The 24,194-nt window shown below is 41.0% G+C and overlaps 2 long non-coding RNA genes across 3 annotated transcripts; one reads left to right on the top strand and one right to left on the bottom strand.

Moving 5' to 3' along the window:
- Positions 1-720: 720 nt before the first annotated feature.
- Positions 721-2,288, top strand: LOC147637838 (uncharacterized). The gene is made up of 2 exons (XR_015266097.1): positions 721-814; positions 907-2,288. It is a non-coding gene; the product is annotated as an uncharacterized LOC147637838 (long non-coding RNA).
- Positions 2,289-2,431: 143 nt separating this feature from the next.
- Positions 2,432-4,561, bottom strand: LOC147637837 (uncharacterized). Of its 2 annotated transcripts, none has more exons than XR_015266096.1 (2): positions 3,690-4,561; positions 2,432-3,370 (listed from the first exon to the last, which is right to left on the bottom strand). It is a non-coding gene; the product is annotated as an uncharacterized LOC147637837 (long non-coding RNA). The 2 variants fall into 2 exon arrangements; XR_015266095.1 differs by having other exon boundaries at positions 3,833-4,549.
- Positions 4,562-24,194: the final 19,633 nt, after the last annotated feature.

The raw sequence follows: 24,194 nt of genomic DNA, 5'->3' as shown, positions 1-24,194 counted from the left end.
CCTTACCGCTAGGCTGTAAAGTCGTACTTAAAAGTGATGTTATATACGCATCTTTTTGGCCTTCGAGTTGGCAAAGGCTTTGGTGTTTGGTTTCATATTTTTCACTAAGGAAAAAACATGATGCCTTGTCATGGTGGGTAAGTTATTCTCTAGGGGAACTCCCGAAAATATTTTATGACTGCAAGGAAAGGGGGTTATTGAGGGTTATCAATTATTTATGTCCCATCCCTCTCTCTCTTTTCATTTCGTCATTTCATTTAGTTATTTAATTACTTTCTTTTCATTTCTCTCTCATTTAATTACTTTTTTTTTCCTTTCTCTGTTTCTCTTTTCTTCATAAATTAATATTGATTCTTTCTTTCTTTTCATTTCTTTTTATGACAGGCCATCTTAAAATTTTTAATTATTTATTGACGTTATATACGCATCTATAGGTTCATGTATTCATGAAATCGTTTTTTGAAGTGTCTCTTCATACAATACAAACTCATATGCCATTCTCTTCAAAGAGCTGCGCCATACACGACATCCAAAAAAAATTGGAAACAACGTACCAGTCCAAAAGTTTATGCAAGTGTCCCACCAATGCATGCAGGGTCTCTTTTCACCTACAACCGGCTGCAAGTTTCACCAACGCGCCAAAGCTTGCTGTACATTCATGTGTCTTTCCACACAACAGTATTTCCCTTTCCCTCCACTATCCACACAGAAGTATCGTCTACTCCCCGTCTTTCATGCCACACATCCTCAGCAACATAGACACATCCTGCAATTTGGCTTTGGGATTCTGATACACTTTGTCTGCCTTTCTTTGGTATTTTTTCCTACTTTCATACTTCCTAGATTACATGGACCATTCGCAGGAAAATGCTATCTTCATGACCATGCCTTCCCTTTTGTCTGCAGCACTACATGTTTAGGAACTACTCAACAAAAACAACACATCGGTAGCATTGATAGAAGAGGATAACACCATGCACGAACCTGTCTTGCCTATACTTCCTCTGTTGTGGACAACATCAGGTGTTCAAAATCAGCCTCGATACATGATTCAAAATGATGTTGAGCACATTCAATGGTATATCAAACCAAGATCATCCATCCATTGGTGGAATCATTTTGTATTCCACTCTCATGTTGATGATGAACAATGGCGTGAAATTTTCAAGTTTCCATTCATGTTATTCACCGTAATTTGTAACTTGGTGTGTGAAGACCTTCAGCAGCAGGGACAAATTCCAGCTCAATTCAGTTCATTGCCAGGCCGCCTTTTCAGTGTGTGAAAGAAAATTGCAATATGTGATTATGATCCTTGCATCAGGCAACAGCCACGCATATGTTGCTGAGGCATTTGGCTCTGGGAGATCCAAAATCTCTCATATTTTGAAGGAGTTTGTTCTCTCGGAACGCACGTCATTTGTTGCAATGGCCTCGCACCCAAGGAGAGCTCACAAACATTAAAGATGGTTTTCAGGCACTCATGTCAAAATGAACCTACCCAGTGATGAGAGTAATGAAGCATGGCAAGATCGAAATGGCAATTACAGCATGCTTTTACAAGGTATTGTTGCAGCAAACATGAAGTTTTTGGATATCAATGTGGGGTGGCCAGGTTCTTGCAATGACAAGCATGTCCTACTACGCAACTCTGCCTTTTATCGTAAGTGTCAAGGTGGGGAGCGACTATCGGGTGCTCCATTCCTGTTCGAGGGTCTGAGTATTAGGGAGTACATAGTCGGAGATGGTGGCTTTGTATTACTCCCTTTCATCGAGATCAAATGCATAGCAAGTTCAATATCATTCACTCGCCCACTAGAATTGTGGTGGAACGTGCTTTTGTTCGGCTCAAAGAGACTTGGCGTTACTTGGGTGGGACAATCAGGAGTCCTTGTATAGAAACACTCCCAGGAGTTATCCATGCTTGTTGTATTTTGCATAATGTCATGATGGACCATGGTGATGAGCCACCCAACTACGCGATAACAGGGTGGACTTAAATGACCCTCTTGTAGACAACCCTCTCACATAGAACCTGTTTGAGGATGGGGAGGATGATGCAGCATTGATTGAATACCTTGACATGCGTGCCTTGATGGATTGAGATGTGGAAACTCCCAAATAATTTTGATGTGTGCTAAGCCTTGATGGAGTGTAATGTCATAGGGCAACAATCGTATTTCAAATAAGCTCCTATATTTTTGTTTCAGTTATTTCTCTTGGTCACACTCTTGAGTCTTGTAATAATACTCTCGATCGGTAATCTATGTGTCGTCGTTTCAGTTATTTCAGTTAGGAATGCTTACTCCGCAATAAACTCATTGTATGCTTGTATCCATGCAAGCATAGCATATCATCTTCTTGTATAGGGATTCACACCATCGGAGTTTGTCATCGTCCTATACTCTATAATCTGCATTGTGCATAGGATGGCATTCAGATCATCATGTAGCCATTTAACATGCAGCCCCATCAAGCCTGGTGCAGTGACGGTATGTACATGTATGTGACATGGATGGTGGTTGTCTATTTTGGAAGATTGACAATTGTGGCTTTACATGATGAAAACTTCTATTAGGTTTGACCAAATCATTAAAGAATCATGAGTAATGTCCTATGAAACCCTCATGTAGAGTCATGCGGCAATGAAGTGAGGTTGTCTTATCACTGCCTGTATATGTGAACATCTTGAACACTGTCTCACTCTCATGGAGGTAGCTCTCCCAACCATGACATAGACTTGGATATGCAAATCACAGCACTGTTGACAAAATCATAGCACTGTTGACAAAATCATAACACTGTTGACATAGACTTGGATGAGTGCTTGGGATTTTGTCAACAGTGCTGGAAGGAGAAGCTTGAAAAATGGTTGAGTAGCATGTCAGCAAACATCAGAATTTCGAGGCATTGACGAATGTTAATTTCACAACTCAGTAGTCATCAGATTGCTTTCTGGCTGGCTAACATGCCAGAATCATGCAGGCATTCTGATAGTTAGTTGAAGCTCTGTCAACAGCCTCAATTTTCGATCCTCTGACCGTAATGGAAATAGTACTTAAGTTCTGCTTTAGCTTACTTTCATGAACATGTCTATATCAGGATCTGGTTTTATGCCAGCCTCTCTCTCCCTTCGCAACAGCTCCATGAGCATCTCTGTGTCATGCAAGATATATGCTTAGAATTGAAGGCATGCCTTCACTTACATATGGTGAAGTGAAGTACGTAAGACTGGGATTTATTTGAATTAATAAGGTCCTTACACACCGTATCTTGAACCAACTCCCTGACATCTACCGCCAAAATCTAGAGTCTCTAGAACACTCATTTCCCCGATCTACAAATCATGTTGGCTAATGTATGCTGCTGTTCCCTGGGGTACAAAATCAGTTAACTCATGTCCATTGTAGGTGACATGGCCTGAAATCTTCAAAAATCAAAAACACAAATATCGACCGAATGAGAGTTGACTCAACATCATGCACAAGGATCAAGCTGCATCATCTGAGACATTCCTAGACATGCAATTTTTTAGAGCGTATATATGCCCAGCTCAAGTAGTGGCTACAAAGCAGATAATGCCAGAATCTTCAACATGTGTACGATCATCATTTTATTTTGCCAAAGAAGGAGAACAGCTTTAGTGGGTGGCTGCAGAGGGTGAGGTAAACAGGAGAGTTTAGTGATGTTACTGTGCTTTCAGATGGCCAAGAATTCCATCTCCACATGCTTCCCTTGCTCACCGCAAGCCTCTACTTCAGAAATCTGCCCAGCTCAAGCAGTGGATACAAAGCAGATAAATGAGCTGCAAACCAGAAAAAAATGAGCTGCGTACCTGAAGGTCAAACGTGGTTGGGATGGGCCCGATTTTCTTTGCCCACCGGTTGCAGAAGAGTAGTGAAGAAATCGTGGAAGGCCTGATTTCGGAGGGCAAACTAGTCTCCTCAGTTTCAGCTGCAGTCCTCCTAAAATCATGGCGGAGGCAAAAATGAATGGGGAGCCTACTCAAAACGTGAACTGCCAGACGTCGAGCAGCCATCGCCTGGAATATGATCTGGTGGACAGCCTTGAAAGCCTGTGGCATTTCGGTTGTGGTGGTGAAGTGGGCTCACTGGTCGATGACACTGCTACTCAAGTCCAAGTTGCGACATCAACAGCAAACAGCTCCGCAAGCGGTACATCCTTTGCGGGGCGCCCTAGAAATGTTTCTTCCCAGCGGACCATGCTGCAATTTGATGAAGGGAACGCTCAATCGGAGCACCCCTTGCTCCCACTGTTCCGACTGCTGGATGAGGACGAGGACGAGGACGGACTGGTGAGCCAGGACTCGCTTCTGCGCAAGCTGGGCAAAGAGCATGTATCTCGCGCTTGCCTGGTCTCCCTCATCGACTCCGTGAGCGACAGCAGCTGCAGCAGGGGCCTGTTACTGCTCACACACGGCAGCCTTTATGCTTGATCCTTTGCCTTCTTACACTCGCGACTTCACTCTGTATGTAGATGCATAAAAAAAAAAAAAAAGAATATATGCATCTACTGTGCATATGATGAATCCTGTTGTTAAAAAGATTGGGACTATGGGGGGCCAACGTTCCATGACACTAGCCTATCAGTGTTCGGGAAATACTTTTTTGAGCCCAATCGAAAACCTTCCCATGGTAATTTGAAGAGGAAATTGACCATTTTGAGGAGGCATTTCTTTATCAATTTTACAAAATATAACTAAAACTTGAAATTTTTGAAGAGGGTTCTTCTCTTTCTCCCACATATTTGAGCAAGCTCTGCACAAATCGAACAAGTTATGGGCTAAGTGGAACCTATCTTTTTCCTGAATCCTGCTAGCTATATATCCCTCTATATTCACCGTCTGCATGTGAGGTGCATCATCATCATGGTCCCCTCATGTGAGCTCTTGTCCCTATCACCATCCTCACCAAAAATCGAGTAATGTGAAGACTACATCAACCTGGCAATGTAATTTAGAAAACTTTTAGTATTAAAAAATTACCAACCAATGTAAACTAGCCATCAATCTTCAACAACAAATGTTTGCACAAGTTACTGTGGGATTTTATGCTGGTTTACGAAGCTTCCGGCTAGATCATAAACTACCACCACAATGACAAGGTGGCTCTAGCTCCAATGACAAGCTTGCACCACCATCATGGATCTTTTTTCATGGAAGCCTTTAGCTTGGACATCCTTGATCCTTTGCCTTACACTCAACTTCACTCTATATATGTAGATGAATATAAAAAATAGAACATACGCATCATAAAGATAGGTCATGTGCACATGATCATGATGAGAGTGAATATAAAAATAATTTATGGACTCTATCTATGACACTAGCTATAATATGTCTCTCTATATTCATCGTCTGTGTGTGAGGTATATCATCATGATGATCTCTCATGTGAGCTCTTGTCCCTGTCACCATCCTCACCAAAATTCGAGGAATGTGAAGATTACGTCGACCTCTTGGCAATGATGCAATGTAACATGCATACATTTTTTTAGTATTAAAAATTAAGAATAGCTTTTTTATGCAATACAATGATTTGCAAACTTAATAAATGTAAGCAAGACCTATTTTGAAAATTTACCTCTCTCATTGGTTGCTCCGTGCCACACCGTGATAACTGAAGCTAAGACCATATTCTTGATGAGTTACATTCCTACATTTTTACCAAAAGGATACACAAGTGAATTCAGATGGACGAGACGTCCAAAAGAGTAGTATAAATCACAACGTTTGGTTTGCATTTTTACCAAAGGGTACAAAAGTCAGTTCAAATGGATGAGTGTAAGGTTCCCCCCTTCCAAAATAGGGGAAACACTTAAGATAGTCTACTAAGTCCTAACTTGGAAAAAATTTCCTACTCGTCGATACCTTGACCACGTAACTTAGATTCAAGGATACGATTTGTAGGTAAGACCTAGTCCTATCCCGTAGGGGGAGTGTAGTCTTCTAAAAATCAAATCACTAATAGGGTAATTGATTATAATTTGGATAACTACTAATCTTGATTCTTAGAGACAATGCTTTTTTCCTCATCTATACAAGGCACAGCCATTGGCCTAGTCTTCTAGAATAGAGTTTCCCGAGAACCTATTTATCTAGTGTAGGGCTTTCACTTAATCTGTTGGAAAGCTACCTGACTAATTGGGTCCACCCGTCCATAGGATGGTGACGTTGGGGCTTTCCATCCTCCCACTTTCCATGCGTCAGTTTATTTTCTAATTAATCCTACCACATTGTTTGACATAAATAAACATGTTCCTTAATTAGGGCCCTTTCACAAGGTTCGTTAAAATAATAATGCTAAAGACAAGATATGTATATATTTATAAAGTTTATATACAAGAATCTATTCCATACAAGCCAAACAAGTCTTGACGTTGTGATCGCAAGCATTGCTTTAGTGTCGGATCTCGATTCCAAGATCGTTTGCTCACTCTATGAGCAAAGAATCGCAACGTGTGAACCTCCTCTAAGCTCAAAAACCTCTTATTAAAGTCTATGCAAATGGGGGGGGATTGTGAGATGTCTTAAAGGACAAAAACGTTTTGCTTCAAGGAGGTGAGGGCTATAAGTCCCTTCACACAGGGGGGAGGGGGGGGGGAGAGAGAGAGAAAGAGAGAGAGAAAGAGAGAGAGAGAAGAGTTAAGGACACCCTCTCCTCACAAGGGTGGGGTGACTGAAAAAAGGGCTTGTGTGAGAGATGGCTCATTAGGGGGTGCTGTGAGGAAGGCGGTGAGAGGGATGCAAGGCACGGTTGCAGGTACAACAAGTATAGTCGGGCAACAGCTTCTACATAGTATGCAGGCTAATGCTAGGGTTGCAGGCACAGTCTCGCACAGAGTGGCGGTATATATTGGCGGTACGGCCTTGTGCTGGTTGTCAGGTGCAGCCTAGGGGTGTACTCTACGCAATGTGTTGCTGGCCATGGACTATAGGGGGGTTTATATAGGTCGAGGGTATGGTTGGGTGTACATAGCAAAGTACGAGTGAAGGGACGGTGTACCATCAAAGTGCACTGGTCTGCATGAGCTTGGGGAAAGGTACGGTGGCAGTGCACAAGAAAAGGTGTGGTACGCATGTACCCTTTTGGCCAGAGGCAGCATGGCCGTACGTGTGGACCATATAATGGTGGGTGGTCGGCCTTTGTTCCTTACGTGGCCATTGTACGTGTGCCGCGGTGAGTGTGTACGATCTTTTTGGGTGTGATTTCCAAATTTGGGACGCCGACCTCGATTTTTGCGTGCTGGAGTGCCCGGGAGGTGAACTTTTTTTTTCACTAAAATGTTCGGGATGCTCCCTTGGTCGTTATGGGGTGCAGACTGTCCGTTAATTGGACGCCCGGTCGTGCATTTATTAAGGTTTAAAGGTAGTTTTTTAAAACTAAAAATAACTAAAATTCGCGTATAAGCTTTAATCTGGTGTCCGTTTGGATGCTGTAAAATCCTATATTAGGGTAAAAGCACTTGCAGATTCTAAATTTGGACTTGGAATTTGAAGATTCTAAGTGGAAATGGCTCATTTAATGAAATCACTGATTTTTACACCATAAAAACTCATAAATTCATCTATTACAGCACGAATATTTTTAAATTAATGAAGATGGGCATGTTACATCCTTCCCCCCCTTAAAGAAATCGAGATGTTCTCATCTTGTCATGAATTGGGGGCAATCGTTTAAGAGTGTAGCTTCATCTTCCCATGTTGCATCCTCTTCAGGGTTGTCTTTCCACCACTATACTGGATGTTCTACAAGAGTTCTATTACGGAGTTGCCTTTCTCTAGAATCTATGATCCTACTAGGCTGTAATTCAAGGACTCCTTGAGTAGGGATTACAAGTGGGTCAATATCAAGAATATGATTGAGACTGGGTACATAAGGCTTTAACAAACTTATATGAAATACATTATGGACTTTGATATGGGATGGGAGCTGGAGTTTATAGGCACTTTTACCTAGACACTTGATAACTGTATAGGGGCTACAATACCTTGGACTGAGCTTCTTATATTTCTCAAGTGACAGAGAACTACGTTTGGGTCACATTCGTAGAAGAACTTTGTCTCCTTCCTTGAAGATGCTTTCAGACCAATATAATGCTTTTGCCGATCTTGAGCAGCTTTAATATCCTTTTGGATTACCTTGGTCTATTCCTCCATCTCTTCGAGAATTTTCCTGGATGCCTCAACTCTTATGGTCGAATCAGAGAAATTTAGAGGAGATAAGAATTCTTTCCCATAGAGTGCTTTGAATGGTGACATTCCTATGCTCTAATGATAAGATGTATTGTAGGCAAATTCTACCAAAGGAAGGTATTGAATCCATCTTCTTGGCTCCTGTCCATAATATACTCTGAGAATTTCTTCAATTACCTGATTAACTCTCTCAGTCTGGCCATTTGTCTCTAGATGATAAGCTGTGCTAAAGCAAAGTTGAGTGCCCAAGGTTTGAAATAAGGATTGCCAAAACTTTGAAATGAAGTCAGAATCCTGGTCACTTACTATCCTCTTTGGGAGATCATGAAGTTTGAAGACTTCCTTGATGAATAATCAAAAAACATCAGAAGCTTTGAAGGTTTTCTTTGCTGGTATAAGACTCGAGCTACTTTGGTAAGAAAGTCCACTACTACCAAAATGGAGTTATATCCTTCTTGTACAGTGGGGAGACTTGTGACAAAATCCATAGTAATGCATTCCCACTTCATTTGGGGAATATCCAAGAGTTGAAGTTTCCCAGGCATCTTGATCCTTTCAGCTTTGATCCTTTGGCATGAGAGACATTGCTTCAAGTACTAAAGGATATCATTTTTCACGCCTCCTTATGGCATTTAATGTTTTCGCATAGCGTGGGTGCCCTGTACAGTAGGACTATGATGAGCTTCATGGAGGATTAGTTTCTTTAAAGCAGGGTCCTTAGGGATACATAGCCTTTGACTGAAGTAGAGGTTTCCTTCATGAGTGTAGAATCAATTGATTAGATTCTTATCCTTCTCTGAATTTCCCCCTTCTTCTACTAACTTTACCATCCTTTGATAATCTGGATCATGAGATGAGACTTCTTTCACCTTGACCAGTATGGGATCATTTGGCATCGAAATTGCACTTAAGAAAGATTTGCGGGCGGCTAAGTGCATCTGCTACCACATTATCTTTCCCAAGGCGGAATTTGATGTCAAAGTCATATTCTCGTAGAATTTCAATCCATCTCCTTTGCCGCATGTTGAGGTTAGGCTGGGTGAAGATCCACTTTAGATTTGCGGCTAAGTGCATCTGCTACTACCACATTATCTTTCCTAGGGCAGAATTTGATGTCAAAGTCATATTCTTGTAAGATTTCAATCCATCTCCTTTGCCACATGTTGAGGTTAGGCTGGGTGAAGATCCACTTCAGACTTCTGTGGTCAGTTACAAGCTGGAATTTGCCCCCCAAGAGATAATGTCTCCATAATTTGAGGCAATAAACAACTACTAAGAGCTCCAAATAATCAGTGGCATAATTTGCTTCATATTGCTTCAGCTTGCGGGAAGTATAAGTGATTGGTCTTCCTTCTTGGCCTAAGACACCACCAAGTGCTAGACTACTGGCATCAGTAAACCACTTCAAATTCCTTGGTGAAATCAGGAAGTTTTAGGACTGGGACAAAAGTAATAATGGCCTTGATCTGATCAAAACTATTTTGATGGATTAGTAGCCACATTATTTTGCAATCCTTCTTAAGAAGATCCGTCAAGGGTGCAACTACCAGGGCATAATCTTTGATGAAAATCCTGTACTATCCTGTGATTCCTAAAAACCCACGAACTTCACGAACTGATTTAGGGGGTGGCCACTCCAGTATATCTTTGATCTTGACAGGATCTACTGAGATATCATCTTCTGAGACGATGAATCCAAGATACTCAATTTGATGAGTAAAGAAGGTACATTTTCTCTTCTTAGCGTAGAGTTTATGTCTATGGAGCAATTGTAGAACCCTACGCACATGCTCCTCATGCTCTTCTACTAACTTCGATTAGACTAAGATGTCATAAAAAAAGACAAGCACAAATTCATCCAAGTAAGGACGGAATATATCTTGCATTAGGCGGTTGAAGGTTGCAGGAGCATGGGTTAACACGAATGACATTACAGTAGTAAACTCATAGTGGCCATAATAGGTATTGAAGGTTGCCTTGGGTATATTTGCTTCCTTGACTCTGATTTGATAGTAACCAAACCTCAAATCTATCTTTGAGAAAACTTTGGCCCCATGAAGCCTGTCAAGAAGCTTGTCAATGCGAGAGATAGGATACTTATTCTTTACACTGACTTTATTTAGCCCTCAAAAATCTATGCAGAGGCAAAGAGTGCCGTCCTTCTTCTTTTGGAAAAGAACAGGTGCTCCCCAAGGAGAGTTACTAGGGCATACAAATCCTTGCTCAGTGAGTTCGGAAAGTTGCTCCTTAAGTTCAATGGCTTTCTGGGAGGGACCTTTTATAGGGTGTTTTTGAGATGGGTTGAGCTCCAGGGATCACCTAGATTTCATGATCGACTTCTCGAGGAGGTAGTAGCCCTGTAAGCTCATCAGGAAAGATGTCAGAGAATTCTTGGAGCAAGAGGGTTTTGTCTCCTTACTAGGTTCAAGGGTTTTGTTGAGCTTGACTAGGAAAACTTGATGTCCCTTTACGTGCTCCCTTGAGAAGATGTTCTTCCTTGACTACCCTAGATTTAGGTTTACCTGTTTTCCCCTAAACGAATATTACTTGGCCATACTCATTTTCAAAAGTGATACTCCCCTGGTTATTGTGAATACTAGCTTTGTTTGCAATTAGCCGTCCATCCCAAGGATTCCATCATAAATTCCTAATGGCAGGACTCTAAAGTGGCCATGAGTTTTCTCATTACCCAGCTCAAAATCAAGGTTTCCTACAGAGTGGCAAGATACTACTTCTTTTCACTAGCTAACTCTATAATCATTCTTCTAGCTATTTTTTGACCCAAGTTTAAATTTTGCGCACACATAGGAGAAAGAAATGAATGGGTACTACCACAATCAATCAAAAGCTGGAATGGCTTACCATTGTGATGAGTGGTTGGGGTTTAGATTACACCAAATTGTTGATTTGGACCTTGATGTTCTACCGCTACATGGACAGTGGCATGCTTTTCTTCAGCCATTCCCAAGGTTATAGCATAGGCGGTTCTAGCAAAACTACTCCTTAGCACGGCGTTTGCCACGTCCACCGCCTCTCGTACCTTGGTGGATAGGGTTCCACGGCCTTGATTTTCTCTGCCACCTTGAGGAAAGGATGTTGCTAACTTGGGACAATTGGCCCTAAAGTGTCTCGACTCATTACATTTAAAACATAGAGAGCCTTCTCTGGAAGAAGCAGCATATGAGCGGGGAACAAAAGAGTTGGTTTGCCACCCTCGATTGTAGTAGGGGAAATTCTGTTGGGGTTTCTTATAGGGATGATCTTTAGGGTTTGCCTCAAGGTAAGATCTCTTTTGAGGCTTAGCTTTGTCGGTCCTTAGTTCTTTCACAAGAGGCTTTGCTCGTATATGAGAGCGTCTTGTAATGTGCTTGGCCTCATTGCTTCGAGGTAGTAATCTAAGGGTTCACCTTGGCAGAAACAAGCTACTTGCTGGGAAGTAGTCATAGCTGGGGCATACTTCCGGAGAGTGATAAATTTGGAATAGTAGTCTTCAAGAGTTAAGTTGCACTGACTAAGACTAAAAAACTCATTCATCTTTATGGATTCATGGGATGGGGAAAGATATCTTTCCTTCACGGCCTGCTTGATGTCTTCCCATGTTTGAGAATGCTCGGTGACTCCCTTGTCAGGGCATCATTGTTTCCACTAGAGTTTAGCATCTCTGGTGAGACGAAACCATGCAAGCATAGATTGGTTTGCTGCTCCAATACCAACAGCCGAGAAATAATCGTCCATCGCTTCAATCCAAACTTTAGCATCCTTCTCAATCTTTGAACCTTCCCCCTTAAAGAAGGGAGGTTGCATTTGTTTGAGCAAGAGCTTCTTCTCCTGGACATCAGTGTATAGCACATTGGAAAGTGGAGGCTCATCATCCTGGCCATCATTGTTTGTAAGATTAAACTTTTAAGATTACAAGATTCATACTTTGCACAACGCTTAAGCTTTTTTAAAAGTAAAACATTGAAATCATTTTATTTCTCAGATATTTACAAGGACAAGTTTTATTACAAATATTGGAGACTAATATAATTAGTCTTATTCATCCTCATGAAGGGAAATCCTAAGCTCAACTATGACATAAGGCTACAGCGGTCCACATAGATGAAATATGGGGGTTCCTGTATAGTTTCTAAGAGTCAAAAAACTGATGGGGTAAGGGTGGTAAACTCTGGATTGGGCTATGTCCCATCATGGCTACTTTGTCGGTAGGTAAGACCTGCATCACTCGGTCATACACCCAGCGGTCATGTGGTATGCGATTCCCATCTATAGTCACATAGGTGTCGGGCTTGGGAGTACCCACGAGCCAAAATAAACGGACCATCTTCAACTTTTCAATCCAATGAATCCGCGTTAGATCGGTGGTAAGGTTCCCAACTTGATCCGCTAACTTGATCCGCTCGGATGAAGACATATCTCGGCCCGCGACTCTAGAAATATCTACCCCATCCTCTTTCGATACGAGAGAAATGGGGGAGGGACATCTTCTCTAGCATCTGCACCATGGTGTCACGGACTTCAAAATTTGAGAAGTGACAAGCGGTTTGGAAGATGCACTGGAAAACTAGAAATCTCGAGTAGGCATCTCCTCTTCCTACAGTCATTCAAACATTGATTCAATTTGTTCTTAGTAAGGCATTTTTATTAATTAGCATTATGTTAGGTAAAACATACATTGCAAAACAGTCCTTAAATGGCAAGTCTTAGGAGCTAAGATTAGCTCTGATACCAATTGTAAGGTTTCCATGTTCCAAAATAGGGGAAACACTTAAGATAGTCTACTAAGTCTTAACTTGGAGAAAATTTCCTACTGGTCGACACCTTGACCATGCAAAGATTCAAGGATATGATTTGTAGATAAGACCTAGTCCTATCCCACAGTGGGAGCGTGGTCTTCTAAAAATCAAATCAACCATAGGGTAATTGATCATAATTTGGACAACTACTAATCCTGATTCTAGAGACAACACTTTTTTCCTCATCCATGCAAAGGCACAGCCGCCGCTGGCCTAGTCTTTTAGAATAGAGTTGCCAGAGAACCTATTTATCTAGCGTAGGACTTTCACGTAATCTGTTGTTGGAAAGCTACCCAACTAATTGGGTCCACCTATCCATAGGATGGTGCCATCGGGGTATTCCATCCTTCCACTTTCCACCCTATTCATGTGTCAATTTGTTTTCTAATTAATCCTACCACACTGTTTGACATAAATAAACATGTTCCTTAACTACAGCCCTTTCACAAGGTTCGTTAAAATAACCTCTTTCCACAATATAATAATGCTAAAGACAAGATATATATATATATATAAAGTTTATATAAGAATCAATTCCATACAATCCAAACCAGCTCTCTTATTCTTTTCCTTTATACTACCGATGATCTAGAATTTAGCCTTCTAGCCTCTACATATTGGGCAAACCCTATGGGACCATACACCTCCTCGTTTGGTAGCTGGCGAGGACTCAAGACGGCTTGTCGTCCCCTCAGGCTCCATTGCTCGATCCTCCCACTCCTCAGAGGGATGTCTACGCGCTAGGATGGGCTTATTCACTGCACTAGCCTGGGCCCTCAAAACTAGGCAGCATCACAATTACTCACCTCAATCGGCCGGTGAACCTCATTCTCCCAATGGTATTGGGGATACCATGGGCCAACTCTGGGCCTTGCTAATGATGGTGCCCTGGCTACACAAGCACGGAAACGGAGTTAGCATCGAAGCAAGGAGAAAATACTTGTACTCTTTTTCTTAAAAATAGTAATTCTTATACTAACTATCGATTACAAAATACAACATCATTTCAAATAATAGCTTCATAGAATTTTTGACATTTTTCAATGGAAAAATTCGCATCTTCTTTCTTGATTTATTGATATTAATATTAAAATTAAAGAATGATTTAAAACTCCTTTTAAATGTTGACCAAGCTAACTTGGCCACCGTTCCCTTGTGGAGCGGGTTGGAGCCGCATTAGGAGCATTTTCTCTAGTCTCATCATTGCGTGCATCTCCCGAGGTGACATTTTGGCATTTCTAGGATGGGGCCATCTTGATCACCGTGTTATAGTGCTCGACATTGCGATTGCAGTGCTTCAGTGTCGGATCTTGATTCCAAGATTGTTTGCTTACTCTATGAGCAAAAAATCGCAACGTGTCAACCTCCTCTAAGCTCAAAAACTTCTTATTAAAGTCTATGCAAATGGGGGGGATTGTGGGATTGTGAGATGTCCTAAAGTGCAAAAACGTTTTGCTTCAAGGGGATGAGGACTGTAAGTCCCTTCACACAGGGCGGGAAGGGACAAGAGTTAAGGACAAGGATGGGTGACTGAAAAAAGGGATTGTCTAAGAGATGGCTTAGTATAGGGGGTGCTATGAGGAAGGCGCTGAGGGCTGCAAGGCCCGGTTTGCAGGTACAACAAGTACAGTCGAGCAACAGCTTCTACACAGTATGCAGGCTAATGCTAGGGTTTCAGCTACTGCACAGTCTCGCACGGACTGGCGGTACGGCCTTGTGCTGGGTGTTTGGTGCAGCCTAAGAGTGTACTCTATGCAATGTGTTGTTGGCCATGGAGTACATACTACACGGGGGCTCCACGGGGGTTTATATAGGTGCAGGGTATGGTTGTGTGGGTACATAGCAAATTACGGGTGAAGGCACGGTGTACCATCAAAGTGCACTGGTCACTGGTCTGTATGAGCCTGGGGAAAGGTACAGTGGTGGTGCACAGGCAAAGGTGTGGTACGCATGTACCGTTTTGGCCAGAGGCAGCATGGATGTCCACATGGCGATATGTGTGGACTATACAATGGGTGGTCGGCCTTTGGTGCTTACACGACCATTGTACGGGTTCCCTAGTGAGTGTGTATGGTCTTTTTGGGTGGGGTCTCCAAATTTGGGACATCGGCCTTGATTTGCGTGCCAGAGCGCCCGCCCCGGGGGGGGAGGGGGGTAAATTTTTTTTTTCCCAACGAAATGTCCGAGATGTTCCCCTGGTCATTGGGATGCACACCATCTATAAATCGGACGCCCGGTCATGCATTTATTAAGGTTTAAAGGTCGTCATTTTTTAAAACTAAAAATAACTAAAATTCATGTATAAGCTTGATCCGATGTCCGTTTTGGATGCTGTAAAATCCTAAAATAGGGTAAAATTGCACGTAGATTCCAAATTTGGACTCAAAATTTGAAGATTCTAATTGGAAATAGCTCATTTAATAAAATCACTGATTTTTACACCATAAAAACTCATAAATTTATCTACAGGGACATTTTTTTAAGTAATGACCCATGACCTAGGGCCAATAGCGGTAGATAAATAAGCTTTTGAATCCTTGAGCTTCTCCAGCATTTATTGCCAATGGATGTGTTGTTAGCATTAAAACATATCAACAAGTAGTGCTTCTTTAGATTATCTGACATAAAATACCAAACCATCAACATAATTATGGACAATGTGTTGTGTGCAGATCTAGTTATAGGAATAACACTCCTAGCATCAATTAATCAACTTTCATGATCGAGTAACCCACAATTGAATTCCAATTAATCAAACCCATTACAATAGGCCTCGTCTCACTACATGGCATATATATATATATATAGAGAGAGAGAGAGAGAGAGATTATTTACTAGTTCCTTCTTTAGAAAACGTAAGGTAGTGAGTCAGATTCACCTGTGCACACTCCTCCTCTAGCTACTTTTACCATACTACCATCATCTTCTAGACCTTATCATAGAGAGCTATCATCACCAGTGGCCTCCTAACTCGAGTCTCTAACTCGAGTCTAATGATGAGCAACATAGATTTTGACCTCGGGGGGTTCACTATATGTAAACCCTCTATATCACGCGCATTCACGGCCTATTTAAAAAATCCTTTATCTATGAATTTTTCATGAATTAAATACACACTTTTCCTATTCAATCTATAAAAACATCCTTTCAAGGGTACCCTTTTGTATGTAAAAAATGTGTAAAATAAGGATTTTAAAAATCCCTTCTGTTGAACCCATGTGCTACGGTTACATATTTATGAGCGACCCCCCAAGATTTTGACAAACGAGTACGTTATTTTGTAGATATTATAAAGGGTAAGCTCAGTACTTTGGTCTTATTAATACTCTCCATAAGTCCTCCAAAGGCTGATCCTCGAGTGCTCCTATAGACCCCCTATTTGCACGTGAAGATGTCCTATACTCTTCTTACTTATCATATTCATTTTCATTTTTACTTTAGGGTTGTAAATGATTATTTTTTATTTCTCCATCAACTCCCAATTAATCAATGCCCAATACAACAGGTTATAATGATTATTTTTTAATTGCTTTATTAATTCCCAAGTAATCAAATCCAATACACGTTGTTCATGTCATAGCATAGAGTGAGAGGGAGAGAGAAAGAGAGGGATATTTTATTTACTAATTCCTTCTCTAAAAATTTCAAGGTAGTGAGTCGTATTCGCCTGTGCAATCTCCTCCTTTACCTAATTTTACCACACTACTTCTAGACCTCATCACAGAGAGGTATTATCACCAGCAGTGGGCTCCTCACTTCAGTCTGATGAGTAGTGTATCTTTTCAGGGCAAAATAAGATGTGCATTTGTAGAGATTATCAAGGGTAACTTCACACTCAGTCATATTTTTATAGAGATTATCAAGGGTAAGTTCACATTTGGTCATTTTTTTGTACTCTTCACGAGTCCTCCAAAGGATTATCTACGATTTATGCTCCTACAAACTCCCTACTTTGGTCTGATGATATCCTATACTCTTCCTACTTATCATAGTCATTTCATGTTTAGTTAAGGTTGTAGGGATTATTTTTTTACTACTCATATTTTTTATTTTATGTGAAGGTCGAAGATACTAGTCAAACCACTTGTACTACCTAGTACCGGTAGCTCAATCTCCTTTCATGATGATGAGGGGGAGATATTTTCTATCATAGGATGTGTCACATGCCATTGGACTATGATTGAGGCTATACGGAGTCGATTGGGCTAACTCACAAGAGGGATAACATATTATAGCTAGGATTGGTTTGCAGATGAATGAAGACTATGAGCTACCATTTTACTTGTCTCAATAGGTGTAGCCCTCTTATGACCTTAGAGTAGCTTCCTTAGATTGGACATCAACTTCCACCCAAGATATTGTTGCATTATAACAGCTTCCACTATTAATGGTGCAGTTTGTGGTTGTTTACATTGCGTATGCCCTTCATGCTCCTTAGTCATTTTTCTATGGTTGAGGGTATCCTAGGAGCATCTGGGTCATGCTCATGAGTTATGAACTTATGTGATTATCATGGCCATGACATGTGCTCACAATTAAAGAGGGTTCAGGTGTTAGGGTTTCACAAAGTGAGCACACTTATATAGATGGCCGAACTTTACTTTCATGGAAATATAGTAGGATCGATAAATAGCAGAAGGGAGCAAAGAGGAGTGGAGCCACAAACTATATTGTTGAGAAGCAAGTAGTTAACTAGGAATATATGTCTTAGCATGCGTGTAGCTATGTGGTCATTATTGTTATATTAAGTCTGCTAGCTAGAGAAGAGTTTCTTGTAGTTACTCACATTTTATAGAGCCTTCTCATCAATGTAGACGTAAGCTAGTAGGGTTAATTAAAAATCACCATTAGATTAAGCTCATGGTGGATCAAAGTGTACTAAAAACATCATTTGGTCATAGTATAAGTACTAATTAAGATTAGTAAGTGATTAACAAGATAACACAACAAGAATACAAATAAATAGCATAATCAAGTATATCTTTTTATAGCTGTCATATCATAAGCTATGTGCACCCTTGTTGCATCTATGTGTCAATAAATGCCCACACTCTTTGTGCCTCCTTGTGTGTTTCCATGTGCAACCTTTTAACCATTGACTTTAACTTTTATAAGTAACCATACAAATTAACCTTTGAGTTAGGATCCATAAGTATTTCCTCATTTCTAATATGCATGCTTTCCTCCTTACTCTACTCATGTTGTACACTCACACATTGATGAATTGCGGTCCTCTCTATCGTGCAATATAGTGCTCATAGAGTACTACCGATCAACAAATGTGTTGAGAAACACAATGTCAATCCAAGGACTCCACCCGATTAGTGCATGAAGGCTTATCCCTTGCGGGAGAGCTCACATACATGAACCACCACTTGACGATTCAACCATTCAACACCTCAATCAATCTCTCAATCCCTTAAGCCCACTACACTCATCAATCTCTCAATCCCTTAAGCCCACTACACTCATCAAGAGAACAAGAAATGCATGGCAATCTCCTAATCTCATTCAAACATTGATTAAATCTTAGCTTTCCCTAATGCCAGCGAACCCATAAGCATGCATCTACTAACCCACAAGCTTAAGCAAGCATAGAATGTAACATTCACAAACCCACAAGCTCATAGAGAGAGTCTATCCACCATGAATAACTCATTGCCAATGAAGTGGACAAGAGCTTGCATCAATGGAGACTACACACACACACACTACAAGCATACACAAGAGAAAGAAAGAAGCATTCAACTAATCATAGATTAATCTACTTCAATGATGCTAAAACAGATTAAGAGAAAGAAGTGGAGCTATACTCATTGGAGCTTGATGCTCATTAGAGTACAATAGAGAGAGTTAGAGAGTTGCCATAGCTTGAGAGCTCAAGAGCTTCACTCAATAGCTTATGAGAATGGCCAAAAACGTGCTCTTTCTTTAGCTAACATCTCTTTTATAGAGATGTCACTAACCCTAACCCTAGGCCTCTTTCACACATGGGCGGACAACCCCATAAGTGAGCCTTGATTAATACACTTAGAACTCTCATTTAGAACCTACATTGGCCTAAAACGATTTACATTGCACTTCGGCACAAAAATATGAAAAAATCATGTGCGTCTTTACGTTCCCATGGCTATAGTCCCGCTCTCTCGCATTAATTACTTCCGGCCTCCTTCCATAATCCGTGTTCCCGCCATGAGTGTTCCCGTGGAACATTCCCCCCTTCCTAAATTACACACGTCCTCGGGCGCGGTAGAAACAAAAGCTGCAAAAAACAATGGAAGACAAGTAAAGCCTTTTATTGAAAAAAAACCAGCGATGACAATCTCACACGTGAGCATGCAAGTGAAAGGCCGATTAGAGTTTTAAAGAGTGCTAAAAGAAGCGAGTAAAGACTAGTCAAAGTGAGACTAAGTGGTAGATAGTGCTATGCAAAGGCAAGTGTGTTTGTACACCACAGGTTATGACCGCAGTCTCAATGTCCTACAAGTGTTTAAGTTATTCCTAAGTGCCAACCCTACTCCTAAATATAAGCCATGGTGATTGGACCTTTCTTTCTTTCTTTTTTCCTTCTTTTTTTTTGTGTGTGTAAAGAGTAGAAGATTAAAGAGAAGTATTATTTTTAGCTTGATAAAGAGGAAGGTTCCATCCTAATGAGACCCAAGCAATGGCCAAGAGAACTCCGCCAAGAGTATCTAAAGACCGCTTAGTATCTCAAGGGCGACAGACTCTTTTCTTTCTTTTTGACATAAAGAGTACCCCATGAAGATGAGGGCATTGGTCTCGAGGGCCCATAATGTACCCAAGAGTCCTACCCGCATCTATCAAGGCGATAGAGTCCTTGTAGGTCTTCTTCTTAATCTTTTAGACGTCAGTGTTCACCCCATGGAAACCAAGGCATCGGCCCCAAGGTGCTAAAACAACCCAAGGTCCTACCAAGCATCTCACATGGCCGTAGACACGTCATGTCTCAAGTCACTTCTATATATTTCTAGGGCATGTGTTTCGTAAATTTTTGTTTATCGTAGCACCTAATCATACCTAAGAGGTAGCTACCACTAGGGATAACTAATATACTTCTAGAGCATAAGAACTTGGCATACTCCGTTGGTATATGTCTTACACCATCTTCAAATAGAAATACCTTCTACTAAGTCCTCTAAGAATCTAGAAATCACTCGCCACATAGTAACAACTAATTTAAAACTTAAACCAGCCAACTATGTGTGAACATGCAAACAATATATGCAAAAGTGAAAAGCACATAAAGAACAAAAGATTATGATTTAAATATATGTGTTGTAGTGCTCGTTGATGTGGCGCATTTGTCTTGATGCATTGCTGATGTGCAGATTGCTTCTTTTGCTCTTTGTAGGCATTGCATATCTCTCCCCTTCCTAATTTGTGTGCACGGTAGGTGGACTGTTGGAGCGTGTTTGTATGCTCTTGTTTAGCTGAGATCTTTGCAAAATGTCTTATTAATAAAAAACAAGAAAAGAAAAGAATAAAATTTGTTATTGGTGTCAATCACCGAATATAGCCGAGGGAAAAAACCCAGTGGGAGAAAAGTGCCTTGGCTTGTTGATCTTATTGTGGAGTTGATGAGCTTACCCTTGCACTAGTAGTGGATCCGTGTCCACTTCTACTAGAAAGATGGTATCAATCACTTCAAGATGCAAGGACAACCCTGTACAAAAGCCGGCCTCTGGAGAAGGTGGTAGAGGAAGGAGTGCTTCCTCGCAAAAATATGGCATTGGTTCTATGGGAAGGTTAAGCAGACAATTTCGATTTTGGAATTACTCAATATAGGTGCTCACAGTGATCCAAAATTGACATGTTGAGGCTAGGGGAAGAAGGGCTTGCAAGATAGGTGGTTGCAAGTCATTTATGCATGTATCCCTCCATTGTTGTGCTTGAACCTCCTCAGGTAATCTACGTTGATTTGGTCCTCGGTCTGGTACTCTCACATCAAGAAGGTTATGGCATTGGGGTGTAATTCCCACAATTTGTTTCATTAAGCCCGTGCCATATCGTTGAAAGTAAGAGCGGCATAGCCAACAAATGTGTGAAGCTTCCCCTAATACGAGTCGTGCACACTCTTGACAATGTGAAAATGGATGATGCTGTTGATAGAATAAAGTGACAAAGTGATGCCCACAGCAAATTTCACCTAAGGGAGCATAAAAGTACCTAGAATGAGTTTGAAAAGGAGGAGCACTATAACCCCTACAATGTTCAGGTTGAGTACTATCAGGGTCAATGCATGGTGGACATGTATCTCGCCAAGTATCCATCAGGAGGTATCTGGGCGTAGAACAATGAAATTTAGAAACTTCAAACTTTATACACTCATATCCATCATTACAATCCCTATAAAAAACAATTTAGATAAGATCATCTCAAAAAGAACACAATCCTGTAAAGGCATAAGGAACCACATTAGTAAAAGTGAGACTATTCAAACACTGATCTCCCAAAGAGCTTCAATTGTAGTGTTAATGCCAGAATCTATGCTCAAAGGAGACTCATGTAAAGTTGGATTTGTCTTAGGTACACAAGTTGATGGTGGAAGTGTGTAACAAGAAGAAATTGGGACAACTGGTGATTCAATACATGTTTGGGGAAGGTCAACACAAGTAGATTTGTAGGTGCTATTACAACCACCTATCCTATCTTGAAGAGGTTGTGTTGATTTCCTTTGCATCCACCCCACTGATATGAAAAACCAAGAGTGGCTTTTGGAATCTTATTGATACACTCTTCTGGCTCTAGCAAACCATGGCATTTGGGAAGCCAAAGTACTGTTGCACCCTCATAATAGCCTTGTGCTTTAAGAACATGCTTTGGGACCCAATGAGTAACAATCTTAGGCTTAGGCTTGGAAAAGATATGCTTTTTAGGAGGTTTAGCCAACTAGGCTAGATGGTACAAGTTTGTACGCATCTTTGGGTAGCCAAATTGACAATTCCTTCTTGCCTGGCCTTCTTTGAGCAGTGACTAGAGTAGTTGGAACATGCCCCATGGCCCTCATTTGAGGACTCATCGATTATCCACATCATTTGTCTTGGAGCTTGAATAGCAGATGTTGAAATTGGGTTGTGTAAGGTAGAACTACCACCCTTTTGACATGATAAAACTCGTGGAGCAGCAGATCCCAAGATGCAATCAGAATCAATATGCAATTTGTATTGTCTATTCTTCCAATCTAATGAACAATTGGTAGCACTTAACCATGATCGACCAAGAACAACCTCTACCACTGCCTTGGACTTACTAGCCACATAAAAGGGAACTGACATCTGGTGATCCTGAATGGACATCATAATGACACATTTTTCCTCTATAGGGTTATCTTCACCTGAGAAGCTTCGTAAGTCAATAGGAATGTGCACAAGTGTTAGTTGTCCCAAGGCTACCCATGTGTCAAATGAGAGAACATTATAATCTGCACCAGAGTCAATTAAGGCAGAGACAATGTAGGTAGTCTCATGAAGATGAAGACACACGTGAATATTGAAAGGATTGACATATTGTTCATCAGTAGCCAACTGTAAGGTCAACACAGAAGCCTTGTGACGTTCCTTGGGTTTTGCAACTCTAGCTTTAGCTTCTTCTTGAGCCTGACGTTTAAGAAGGTCATGTGCTTCTTTCCGTGTATGGGCAACATGCATTTGTTGAAGCATGGCTTCAATTAATGGTTCATTATATTTCTTGAGACGACTTCCATTAAAAAAGTTAGGCATTTTCTCACCTTCTAGTGTCTCTAAATGCACTACACCACTAGGAGTAAGCTCATTAATCACAAACGGTCCTAGGCCACATTTCTTGAGCTTTCGCTTATGCTTCTTAAGTATGTAAGAGCACAAGGTCCCCTTTTTTGAATCGAACAGTTATTACATTTCGATCATACCATTGCTTTTGTCTCCTCTTCTCGGCATACATCCCCATTACCGCCAATAAGCGGGTCTCATCAAGATTTTCCAATTCATCAATGCATTGAGATAGCTCATGACCAGTCCAGTCCAATTGTTTAGCAACTCTTAGAGTAGGTACAAGAAATTCAATGGGAAGAATTGCATCATTACAATCCCTATAAAAAAAAATGTAGATAAGATCATCTCAAAAAGAACACAATCCTATAAAGGCATAAGGAACCACATTAGTAAAAGTGAGACTATTCAAACACTGATCTCCCAAAGAGCTTCAGTTGTAGTGTTAATGCCAGAATCTATGCTCAAAGGAGACTCATGTAAAGTTGGATTTTTCTTAGGTACACAAGTTGATGGTGGAAGTGTGTAACAAGAAGAAATTGGGACAACTGGTGATTCAATACATGTTTGGGGAAGGTCAACACAAGTAGATTTGTAGGTGCTATTACAACCACCTAGTTGTGTTGATTTCCTTTGTACAAGAAATTCAATGTTTAGCTCAAATGGGGTTGTGCCCACAGATGTTTTATAGGTTGTTCTATATGCCCAAAGAACTGAGTGCAACTTTTGCTCCCAATCAGTCCTATGTCCCTCAACAATCTTTGTGTGTGTGTTGTGCAGAGAATCTTGTTAGTACTCTCAGCTTGACCATTGGTCTGGGGATGATAGGGTGCAGAACGCTTGTGAATTACCATAAATTCTTGAAGTAAAAACTATATGACCTCATTCACAAAGTGCACCTTGATCACTAACGATTTCAATAGGTAAGCCATAGCATGTAAACAAGTACTCATACAAGAACTTGGCTATGGTTCTGGCATCATTTTTTACTGTAGCCTTTGCCTCTACCCATTTGGTCAAATAGTCAGTTGGGACTATAATATATTCGGCATGCGTGTGATGAGCTGGAGGTTTAATGGGACCGACAAAATCAATACCCCATTTGGCAAAAGCACGTGTGCTTAACATAGGCCACAATGGCATATTGTTCTTTGTGATGGGAGGTTTTGTCCTTTGACAATCATCACAACGTTTTACATATTCTTCGGCATCCATTTGTAAGGTTGGCCACCAAAGCCCAGACCACCTAATCAACTTAGCTGTGGTATTGCTCGAAAAGTGTCCACCCACAACACCTGCATGTGCATGAGTCAAGATTTTCAAGTAGTCAGCTTTGCATACACACATACGCAAGTTGCCATCCTTGCCCCTCTTGTAGAGTTAGCCCTCTATCAGCATATATTTGGCCGCTTCAACTTC

The sequence above is a fragment of the Cibotium barometz genome, chromosome 6 (assembly GCF_041138505.1).
Source record: "Cibotium barometz isolate CiBa-2024 chromosome 6, ASM4113850v1, whole genome shotgun sequence".
Taxonomy (NCBI): domain Eukaryota; kingdom Viridiplantae; phylum Streptophyta; class Polypodiopsida; order Cyatheales; family Cibotiaceae; genus Cibotium; species Cibotium barometz.
This window is presented reverse-complemented; position numbering and strand designations above follow the sequence as displayed.